We start from the raw sequence: 11493 nt of genomic DNA, 5'->3' as shown, positions 1-11493 counted from the left end.
AGATAGATAGATAGATAGATAGATAGATAGATAGATAGATAGATAGAGACCTTGCCTTAAAGAAGCAGAAGAAGAAGAGGAGGAGGAGGAGAAGGAAAAAGAGAGAATAGAAAAGAAAAGAAGAAAAAGCCCAGTGTTGTGGCTTGTGGTTATAATCCCAGTGATGGAGTAGGGTAGAGATAGGGAAAACCCTAGGGGCTCATAGGCTAGCCTAGCATAGTTAGTGAGTTCTGGTCCAGTGAAAGCAAAGACCTTGTCTCAAAACAAAACAAAAAGATGAGCTTGAGGGCTGGAGAGATGGCTCAGCGGTTAAGAGCACTGTCTGCTCTCCCAGGTTCAAATCTACATGGGCAGCTCACAACTGCCTGTAACTCCAAGATCTGACACCCTCTCACAGACACACATGCAGGCAAAGCACCAATGCACATAAATTCTTAAAAAGTTGACACTTGACATTGTCCCCTGGCTTACAGACACACACACACACACACACACACACACACACAAAGGAGAGAGAGATAACGCTATACATTTGGCTAGTGATCAAACATTGCTTGCTGATGCCCACTTTTCGAATCTGAGTCCTTAACAGAGTAGCTGTGGAGGTTACTAGAGCTATGCCTGGGTTCTCTTCACGTGTTACTATTGCAGTCACATTTCCACCCCTGGCAGGACAAGTCAAGCCAGGCAAGAGGAAGTGGCCACACTTGAAAATCATTAACATGCAGGGCTAAGCTGTGGGCCTTTGTTCTTGAGCAAGGACTGTAGAGCATTTTACTTTCAGAAAGCAGCTGGGAGGGTGCGGCATGCTCACAGTTGCACAAGCAAAACACAGGTCGCCTGTGGAAGTTGGCGTACACAGGCCACCTTTAGAACACAGGCAGGCCTGGCACAGAGGCATGCACCACCAAACTAATCCCAGCACTCGAAAGGCAGGGAGAGGCGTGAGGATCACAAGCCTAAGGCCAGTCTCGGCTATGTTATGAAATCCCACCTCAGAAAAGCCAACAGCAAGGAGCGTAGCAGTGTGTAGAAAGTTTGTCTAGCATGTACATTGTACACAGTTCTGGCTTTGAGGGTTTGATCCCCAACACTGACAAAGTTTAAAAAAAAAGCACAAGCAAGCCACAGGTTCTAGTGCATACAAAGGCAGACCATGCCAACTCCAGAACTTTTTAAATTAGAGAAGCCTCAGTAGAGGGTAGAAGCAGGGCTTCCATGTCGGAGAGGTCAAGCCAGCATTATAAGGAAGCATCTCAAGCCAGGAAGGTGAAGGAGCCTCCTTGAGTGGGAGGAATCCCCCCACCCCACCCTTCTCCTCTTCCAAACATGCAGGTGTTGCACCCCTTCCCCATCATTCTCAAATGAGAGAAAAACGCCGTAAGAGCCCTTGCAGGCATCAGGAGCCCTGGAACTGCAGCTGAGGCAGCTTGCTGGTACTGCAGATGCTCCCCAGAGCGTGGTGGTGAATGCCTGTGATCTCTGCATTTGGAAGATGCAGGCAGGAGGGTCGGGGGTTCAAGGTCACCCTCAGCTACAAATCAAGTTTCAGGCTTGTCTGGGCTATTTAACACCTCGGCAAGAAAGGAGAAGGAGGAGGAGAAAGAAGAAGAGGAAGAGGAAGAAAGAAGAAAGAAGAAAGAAGTGCTTGTCACCACGCCTGACATCCTGAGTTCAATCCCTGGAACTCCCGTGGTAAAAGGAGAGATAGTCAACTTCCAATTCCCAAAAGTAGTCCTCTGACAACACAGGTGCCAGGCACATCCCTACCCCCGCTCCCTACAGCCACTGAACATACAGTAAGTAAATAAGTGTAATAATCAAATTCCTTTTAAAAATAATCGACAACAAAAACCAAAGAATTACATCTCAGCCACGGGTCCTGGTAGGAAAGACATGAGGTGTAGTTCATTCTAAGCAGGGAGGGAATGTGGTTACCAGAGAGAACAAGCAGTGAATGAGGAGGGAAAACAAACAAACAAAAAACAACCTGTTCTTATCTGAGATCCCAGCACTTGGGAGGCAGAGGCAGGCAGCTCTCTGAGTTTGAGGCCAGCCTGATCTACAAAGTGAGTCCAGGACAGCCAAGGCTACATAGAGAAACCCTGTCTCAAAAAGACAAAACAAAAAATGCAATGCAAAGAAAAGGGAAGTAAGGAAAAAAAGAAGGAAGGAAGGAAGGAAGGAAGGAAGGAAGGAAGGAAGGAAGGAAGAGAAACAGACTTCATTTGGAGCATTGTGGTGCATGCTTACAAGCACAGCTATTCAGCAAGTTCAAGACCAGCCTGGATTACATGAAATCCTGTCTCAGGAAGACTTCTGAGCCAGGCCTACAAACACTTGAACCACCACTGTCCTCAGGCCCTAGAAAATGGCCACCATGTCCCCACTCCCTTTTCCACCCTGCAGGCTCCCCAGCAGACAACATCTTCATTCTGCTTCTGCCCATCAGAGCTTAACCCTGGGGCCCTGAAAGAAATTATCAGTGAGACCCCTGCCTTTGTCAATGACAACGTACAAAGCTCTCTAGGCCACTGCCTTTCTTTGAGGGTCTTCTCACTCTCAGATACCAACCCCCTCCTTTCATCCAGCCCCATCTTCCTACCCTGCTCCTTGGAATCTGCAGGGTGGCAGCAAAAAGCAGAGAACAATCAGTAGGCTTGTTCGGGGACACTTCCCTGGGCACTCTGGACGCCCAGCTTGAGCGGGCCACCCACCAGGTCCCACTCACCCCCCCTCAAAGCGGCTGTGTTTGTAAAGGGCTTTCCGGGGCAGGAAGCAATAAACAGAGTCAAGGGGCCAAGGCACAGGGGCTGATTACTCCGTTTATAGATTTTCCAGGCCTCTGTGTCCTCTCTCCCAGCAGCTGCCCGGGGGCCTCTGCAGAGAAAGGTGCTGGCAAATGACTGTCTGGGCCTTGGCTTCCCAGGTGGCCTTTTGCCAGGCCTAACTAGGTCTTGCTGAGCATGTGAAGGGACTATGTGTTTTGGGGCTCCCCCCTAAGCTATCATAATGAATACCCTTCCCCCAATATCACTAGCGCCTAGTGTGCTAATAGCTTCACTCCCACTCGTGTCTGTGTGTGCACTCAAACGCCTGTGCCCCCCGCCCCACACCCCAGCCTGCTGCTCACCTCCCCACTCAGGCTGAGTTCCTTGCTGAAGCGAAACGTGGTATTCCCAGAGGGGAGGGTGGCCTGACCTGTCTGCCAACTTCCTAAGGCCAGGTGGGTGGCCCTCCGGCACAAGGAAGCTCACAGCTCTGGTTACTTAGAGCAGCACTGGGGAGCGATTCAGGACGAGCTGAGACTGTGGGAAGGTGGCTCTGGGATCCTGGCTTCCCCAGGGCAAGACGCAACCGACACTGCACCCCTCCCACCCCACCCCCCACAGGCGGCAATCTGGCAGAGTGCGTGTAAACAGAGAAATCACCTACTTCTTATCTCTCAGTGGCAGCAACTAATAAATAACAAGAGGTGCTGCTCTCTAAGGCCACCACTTTGATTTTTTTGTTTAATTATTCATTAAAGTTGTGTGTGTGTGTGTTTCAAGACAGGGTTTCTTTCTATAACAGCCCTGGCTATCCTGGAACTTACTTTGTAGAGCAGGCTGGCCTCGAACTCTCAGTGATCCACTTGCCTTTGCTGGGATTAAGGACATGGTCCGTGATTATTTAATTTTTAATACAGATTCTTGGGCAGCCCAGGCTTGCTTCAAACTTGCTCTGCAGCCAAAGGTAACCTGAACTGATCCTCCTCCTCCTCCCATCACTTGAGAGCTGGGACATAGGTCTGCACCATCACACCAGGCTCCCTGTGTTATTTCAGTAGTTTAAAAAGATATGAAAATAGTAAGTGCAGTACCAGTAGGAAGATGAAATGGTTCGGTGTGACAAAGGAATTTGGTAGAGCCTCAAAAAAATAGGAAACAATTTTCACATGATCCAGTCATTCTGTTCATGGGTAGCTACACAAACTGTTGAAACAGGGGTGCAGCAGGTCATTATACCAGTATTGCCAGAACTGCCTATGGTAGTCCGCAGGTAGAAGCATCAGTCCATTAACTGAATAGACCACCGGGTAGTATGCGCACACACACACACATACACACACACATACACACACACACACACACACACACACACAAATGGAACATTGCTCAGCTAGAGAGAGATTTTGACATATTCTATAACATGCATAAACCTTGAAGATATGATGTTAAATAAAATAAGCCAAACCTGAAGGACAAATGGCGTATGGTTTGGCTCTCAGGAGAGGCCTAAAACAGGCAAATTCAAAGGTTTTCCTGGTCTCAGGGACTGGGAAGTTATTTAAGGAGCGCAGAGTTGCTCTTTGGATAATGACAAGGTTCTGGAAATGGACAGTGACAATGAGTGCACGCCAGAGCAAATGCACTCAATGCCGTAGAGCTGTGCCTTAGCAAATGGTTAATGGGGCTGGGACGGTAGCTCAGTGGGCAGAGTGCTTGCTGCATGTATGAAGCCCTGGGTGTGATCCTGGGCACTGTATAAGCCAGGTGCAGTGATACACGCCTGCAATCTCAGTGTACGGGAAGTAAAAACAGGAGGATTGGAAGTTTGAGGTCAGCCTCAGCTACACTGCAAGTTTGAGTCCAGCCTAGGCTACGTGAGATCTAATTCAAACAAATAAGGGGCCACAGAGATGTCCCAGAGGATAAAGGCACTTGACAAACACAACTGCCTGTGTTTGATCCTGGGATCTACATAAGGGAATGAGAGAACTGAGGTCTCTTGCAAGTTGTTCTCTGACATGCACACACCTTTGGGAACACACACACAAACACACTCATACATGCAAAATAAACATTATTTAATTGTTCAAGGAGAAATGGTAACTTTCATATAGTATATGTTTTACATACACACAATCACACACACACACACACACACACACACACACACATGCACGCATAAGTGAATGAATCCTGCATACTTGGATAAAATGAGGCACTGCATTTTAGAGCACAACAAACCAGGAGCACAAGGGAGCACCACTTGGGCAATTCAGAAAGAGCAATCAGCACACAGGAAATCCTGGCTAACACAGAGGGGCTCTGTCCCCATCTGCACAGAGTGGGCGGGGATACAATGGCACTCCTGTTGATGAGGACTCTTCACATGGTCTGCAGAGTCCCACACGCCACCGGGCTGGGAGAGACAGCAGTTCTGGGATACTTGCTGGACAGACATTCGGGATTGTTGGGATGTGCTATACTGAGAGATTTAAAAAGTTTGTTCATGGGGGGCAGGGGGAAGCATATATCTGAGAACCTAGCACAGTAGGAGAATCTGCTGTAGGAAGAAAAGGGCAACGGCCTGGCCTGAGAGAACAAGGTGCGCCCATCTAGAGGCTGCTGGGGCGGGCACAGACCACTCACTCAGGGGACAGGGAGAGCAGAAGGCTTCCAGGCTCTAGGCCTGGGAAAGCGGGGGTGAAGAATAAGTTGGATCCTGATAAGCCCATTGTGGATTGAAACTATCATAAGTCACAAACACATTTCATACGCCTACTTTGCAGACACCACAGTGCTACGTGCCTTGAATGGGCTCAGGACATTTACGTTAGCCTACAGCGGGGCAGAGAAACCTGAAAGCCTGCTTCATGCCGAGCGCGGACAACCTCATGTACTGTGTTGAATGTGTCTTGCACCAAAAGTGAGACACGGACCTGCTCTGTGGATACGGTTTCACGCCATTATGAACTTTGAAAGTCTAAGGGAGACCAATCAAAAATGGGTTCGTCTGTACCCCAGTACAGTCCCGGTCACTTGCCCTCCACCCATCTTGCTCAAAAACACGCACATCTATAAAACATGGGGTGTCTTGCAGAAGACCAAACTCTCTCCTACTTGGGGCCAAAACTTTGGCTCCACCATAAGAAATGGCAGCACACTGCTCCTGTGGCTGGGCCTCACACAGGCACACCTGCCACCAGCCAGAAGCTGGCACTGGTTCCACTTTCCTAGAGGGGAGCTATAAGGGAGCCTGGCCTTGCCTGAATGGGATGCCACTCTCTGAGGCCCAGGCCCACCCAAGGTAGAATTGTTGGAGCATGATTTCCTGCTTGCTTATCGCTCACACAAGGATGGGGAGAAGGGAGGTGGGGGTGGAGGCGTTTGTGGTCAATGGCAGCTCTGCTTCACTTGAGATAAGATTTCAAGGGAGAACTTTTACGAAAGGACACGCCGTCTAGAGCATCCTCTTAAGCAGGTAGCATTTGTTCTTTCTCTCTCACTGTGTGTGTGTGTGTGTGTGTGTGTGTGTGTGTGTGTGTGCATGTGATTGTGTGGGGTCTCATATGTTTGCCCATGCCTCAGGAGGCTCAAGACTGATGTCAAGTGCTTCCTTGACCACTCTCCACCTTACATATTACATAAGTTCTCCTACTTGAAACCACAGCTTCCTGGTTCAGCTAGTCAATCTTCCCAGGCGGTGAGCACACTCTGGCGACTCTATGTCTCTGCCTTCCAAGCTCTGGGATTTCTACCCACCCAGCATTTATGTGGGTGCTAGGGATCGGAAGGCTGATTCTCATGTTTGTGGTTATCGGCCATCGTGCTGAACAGTACATATATCAGGGCATTTCCATGTTCCATCAGGCAGCCCTGTTCTAGAACCCAGAGAAAAGCCCAACTCCTGAACGTAACCTTAGCTGGGCCGTGTGGCTCATACCTTTAATCCCAGCCCTCTGGAGGCAGAGGCAGGTGGGTCTCTGTGAGTTCCAGGCCAGCCTGGTCTACAGAGTAAGTTCCAGGACATCCAAGGCAGAGAAGACAGAGAAACCCCGTCCTGAAAAAAAACAAAACCAAAACCCCCTGAACAAAGCCTTGATTTACTCTACCTGCAAGTGATTTATCCTAATTATCAGGGGCAGACAGAGGACTGTGGGTAGCTATCTCCAAAAGGGGGGCCTTCCTGCCTGCTGTGTCTTTCTACCACATGTGACCCAGCCTTACCCTAGACCAAACTTTGGCTGGCTCCTAGGAAACCTTATATCTAGGCAGAGAAAAGCCAAAGCCCAGAAGAAGTGTGAGATTCAGAAAAAAAGCCTTCCAGCTAGCTTTGGGTAGGTGGAATATTTGGGGAGGTATCTTCATACCATCAAGACTCTCCCATTGTCCCTTTTCTGCCAGTGCCTTGGCATGGCCCTGCCTTCTCCAGTGTAACAAGAAGGAAAGAAATGGACACCTGCGATACGAGGATGACGGTGGGGTATGTGCTTAGGATCACACACACACACACACACACACATGCCACCCAAGGAACCCATGCTCAGGAGAAGTAAATGAAGGTAAAGAGAATAGCAACACAGACCATAACTGAGAGAAATGGGGAGGGGGGAAGGGCAGGACACAGACGACTGAGGCCTCGCCCATCCATGCAAAGGACAAATACACACACACACAACTATCATCCTCCTCTTCACGTGGTCTACGCTCCAGATATTACCACCCTCATTTAACCAGTCTCCTGAACCTCTGATCCTCCGGCCTCACTTTTCCTGTGCCAAGACACCCAGTATCTGTGATTCTGGGGATCAAACTCTGACTCTGTGCCCCAGCTGAGCCACATCGGTACACCCCCAGCTCTGAAAATATTTTCATTCCGTTTATGGTGAGCATGCACCTGCACTGAGGAACGCACCGCACGTGGCAGTCAGGGAACAACTTCTGGATGTCAGCTCTCTCCCACTGTGTGGCTTGAGGGAATCAAACCCAGGCTGTCAGGATTGGTGGCAACACCTTCCGAGCTATCTCGCCAGCCTCTGAGGCAATTTGGCAGCCCCTCGAGCTTTTAAAAATTAAATAGATACAGAAAACTGCAAAAGCATGTAAGTGTAATGAATTATCATGCCACAAACACCCTGTGGCTACCCACTTCAAGGCACAAAACTACATGTGCTAGAGAGAAGTCTCGGTGGTTAAGAGCACTGGCTGCTCTTCCAGAGGACCCGGGTTCAATTCCCCGAAACCACAAGGTGGCTCGCAACCATCTGTAACTCCAGCCCCAGGAGATCCAATGCCTTCTTCTGGCTTCTTTGGGCACTGCATGCACGTGGTATGCAGTCACATGTCACATACATGCCAGCAAAGTACCCACACACATAAGACAAAAAAAAAAAAAAATCTTTAAAAAGAAAAGAAACAAAACTACAGCTGCTCCGGAGCCCTCTGCAGGCATCACAACTTGGCTCCTGGCTTCCTTGCATTTGTCACTCAAATGTAGATCCCAGGACAGAGTACTTTATTCCTTTCGTGATGTTCCTTTTCTGTGGGCAAGGGGGTAGAGAGAGAACTATATTTTAGTCTTTCCATTGCTTGCCTCGCCTATTTGCTGGCTTGCTTGACACAGGGTCACCTTTAGTCTAGGCTAGCTTTGAACTCACTATGTAGTGAACTCCAGATCCTCCCGTCTCTCTTGCAAGTGCTGGGTTCCCACGTGGTGGGTGCCATCACATCCAACTTCATTGCTTGTTTCTAAGTCCACTTTACTCTGCTGCTTCTCCTCCAGCTCTTTTCATCCTTGTCATTAGTCTGCTGAAGAGGCAGGCTGTTTAGCCTCTAGGTGGGGTAGCCCCTACCCTACTCTACCCCTCCCTGAGCCTGCAGTTCATGAGACCTTCCCGAATTTGATCCCCAGCACCACCACAAAAATAGCTAGCCAAATAAATGCAGTAAATAAGTAAAGTCATATGTAAATAACATTTGAAATACAATAGGAAAAAAAAAATCCCTTTCTTCACAGAGACCAAGCATTACAGAACATGAGGTATGGCAGAAGCCTACAGAAAGCACTCTGAAGAATCCTCCCAAACATAGCCAAATAGTCCCCACCCTCAGCCCCTACACACACACACACACACACACACACACACACACACACACGACACATGACCCTGGCCTGAGACACAGGTGTGGGTACCCATCAGCGAGCACATACAGTTATGGTCATACCATCATGTAACCATAGTGAGGGGTTGGCTGCCAGCTGCGGACTCCATTATTCCCTAGCTAAGCCGCCCTGCACTAGGGGACAGGATTTATGAGCAAACATTATCAGGAGAACAGATGTCCAGGCAAGCAGGCAAAGCAAATGGGAACAATGGCTGGGACGACACAGGCCTGGGTCTCAATAGTGGCAAGAGAGAAAACAGACTCTGCATCAAAAGGCTGGGAACATCTAAGAGAAAACCCAGCCCCACTCCTTCACACAGCTGGGGCTGCAGAACCTCAGGCCTTCTGCCCAGTGGGATTTTAATCAGGCCAAAGAGGCCAGATTCTGGATGACAGGTTGGTTTCTCCTAGACCTTGGACAACTTTCCATTTTTGTGACTGAGTTTCACAATCTGCTAATGTGTATTACTAAGAAAAAAAAAAAAAAAAAAAAACAGTTAAGCCAAAAACTTGGAGTGACAACAATTCTCTTTGGTAGAAAAAAAAAAAAGAAAAAGGACAGATTTGAACATGAACAACAGGCATGGCGGTATGTACCAGAATCCTGGCACTGAGCAGACAGACAAGAGCACAGTGGGGCTGGAGAGACAGCTCAGCAGGCAAGAGCATATACTGTTCCTGCTGAGGATTCGGGTTTGCTTCCTGGCACCGACAAGGTGACTTAACCATGTGTAACTCCAGTCCCAGGGAATCCGATGCCTATTCTGACCTCTGTGGGCACCAGGAATGCTTATGATGCATAGGTATACAAACCCAGAAAATAAATAGATAATAACCTGTCTCAACCCCCCAAAAAATAATAATAATTAATGATAGCACACACTTGAGGAATGCTTGTCCTCCATAGTTAGACTCTTTCTCAAAATAAAACAGAGGTTCCAGGCCAGCCTGGTCTATACAGCCAGTTCCAGGACAGCCAGGCCTACACAGAGAAACCCTGCCTCAAAAGAAAGAAAGAGAGAGAGAAAGCAAGCAAGCAGAGGCTGAAGAGATGGCTCAGCAGCTAAGAGCACTTGTTCTTTCAGAGGAATCAGGTTTGATTCCCAGCACCCAAATGGTGCCTCACAACTGTCTATAACTCCAGTTCCAGGAGATCCAATGTCTCTTCTGACCTCCACAAGCACTTGGTAAAGATGTAGTATACAGACATACATTCGGGCAAAACTCTCATACTAATACTAATAATACTAATACTACTACTACTACTACTACTACTAATAATAATAATAATAATAATAATAATGTAAACCTAAGAAATAGAAAACATCAATGACAGCTAATGTAGGAGCATCCTGACCAACTCAAAATCAACCCAGGCTTACACGGGTGAACTTGAAGTCTAGCCTGATCTACAGACTGAGACCCTACAAGACAAATAAACGAAACAGACAACAATGCCCAAATAAAAGAAACTCCAAGGGACTTGGGCAGGAATCATCATCACCACGGGCCTCCCTGGCTCAGGGATGCCAAGTAGAAAGGTAGTCAGAATATCCTACGCACACTCATTCCTGCCCTGAAGGCCCCGACTCAGTCAAGGCGGCTTAGATATTCCAAGCCTTGCTAGCTAAGAGATACCAGCCTAGAGGAAGGCAGCGGAGGGGTGAGGCCCCACTTGGCCTTTCTAGGTGTCTGAAGAGGATCCTCAGCCCCAGGGGCTTTACTCAGGAGAGGCTGAAAAGAGAAGGAAAAAAAAAATGAAGAGGTCTCAGTAGCATAAAAGGCAGGAAATAAAATGTGCTCAGATTCTGCTGGCATCATTGAAAATGGACCATATGCCAGACACTTGGCAAGGTGCATCTCACAGTCTTTATTTGATTTTCACAACAACCCAACGAGGCAACTACTGTTCTCCTTGTTTAACCAACAGGAAGGCAGCCCTGAGACATTGGCATATTTGGCCAAGGCTACGGAGAGATTTCCCAGTCTTTGAGGAGAGCCTGAAGGACACTTGCTCTTTATTAGCTCTCTTTCTTAAAGATAGAAGAATGAAAAGGATTCAGGTTGGACTCCAGAAGTGGTGTTAGTAGGTTGCGTTTACTTCCTAGGATAAACCTGGGAAAGCTGCAGCTTCAGGTGGCTCCTCTGCCAGCGATGGATAACTTCATCTCTACTACCGACCCCATTTAGAAGGTCTCTTCAGGCAGCATGGCCCCACCTCCAATCTCAAGGGAGGCTTTTGAACAATGCAAAATCTGAGGTCACATGCATCCTTTGCTAAACTTAACAAGCAGATGGTCCCAGGGGTCAGATATTAAAATGAAGTGTTTTAAAAAGAAATAAGGCAAGGGTTGCCGATTTAATCACCTAAGTTGCTAGGACTGCATTCAAGTCAGCACCGAGTTCCGATTAAAAGCAGACCCAACCAGTGAACTTGTTGGCTAGTGGTGTCCCCACATCCACACAGAGATGACGGGCAGGCAGGCAGGCAGGCAGCTCAGGCAGCTCAAGCAGAAAGCTTCCAGCTCCCATGGGTTGCCCCTTCCTGCCTGCTGCCTGG

General features: G+C 48.3%; 1 protein-coding gene across 2 annotated transcripts in view; it reads right to left on the bottom strand.

The window, feature by feature from the left end:
- Cuedc1 (CUE domain containing 1) overlaps nt 1-11493 on the bottom strand; it is an 84053-nt gene that overhangs the window by 36255 nt on the left and 36305 nt on the right. Inside the window, exon 1 of one of the 2 annotated variants that reach the window (XM_055620301.1) lies at nt 2606-2622. The exons of the other annotated variant lie outside the window; for it this stretch is intronic. The gene's annotated coding sequence lies outside the window, so the exon portion shown is untranslated. Of the gene's footprint in view, nt 1-2605; nt 2623-11493 lie in introns of those variants that run through there. 2 annotated transcript variants of the gene reach the window in all.

The sequence above is a fragment of the Psammomys obesus genome, unplaced genomic scaffold (genome assembly GCF_907164565.1).
Source record: "Psammomys obesus unplaced genomic scaffold, mPsaObe1.curated_primary_1811, whole genome shotgun sequence".
In the NCBI taxonomy this organism is placed as follows: domain Eukaryota; kingdom Metazoa; phylum Chordata; class Mammalia; order Rodentia; family Muridae; genus Psammomys; species Psammomys obesus.
This window is presented reverse-complemented; position numbering and strand designations above follow the sequence as displayed.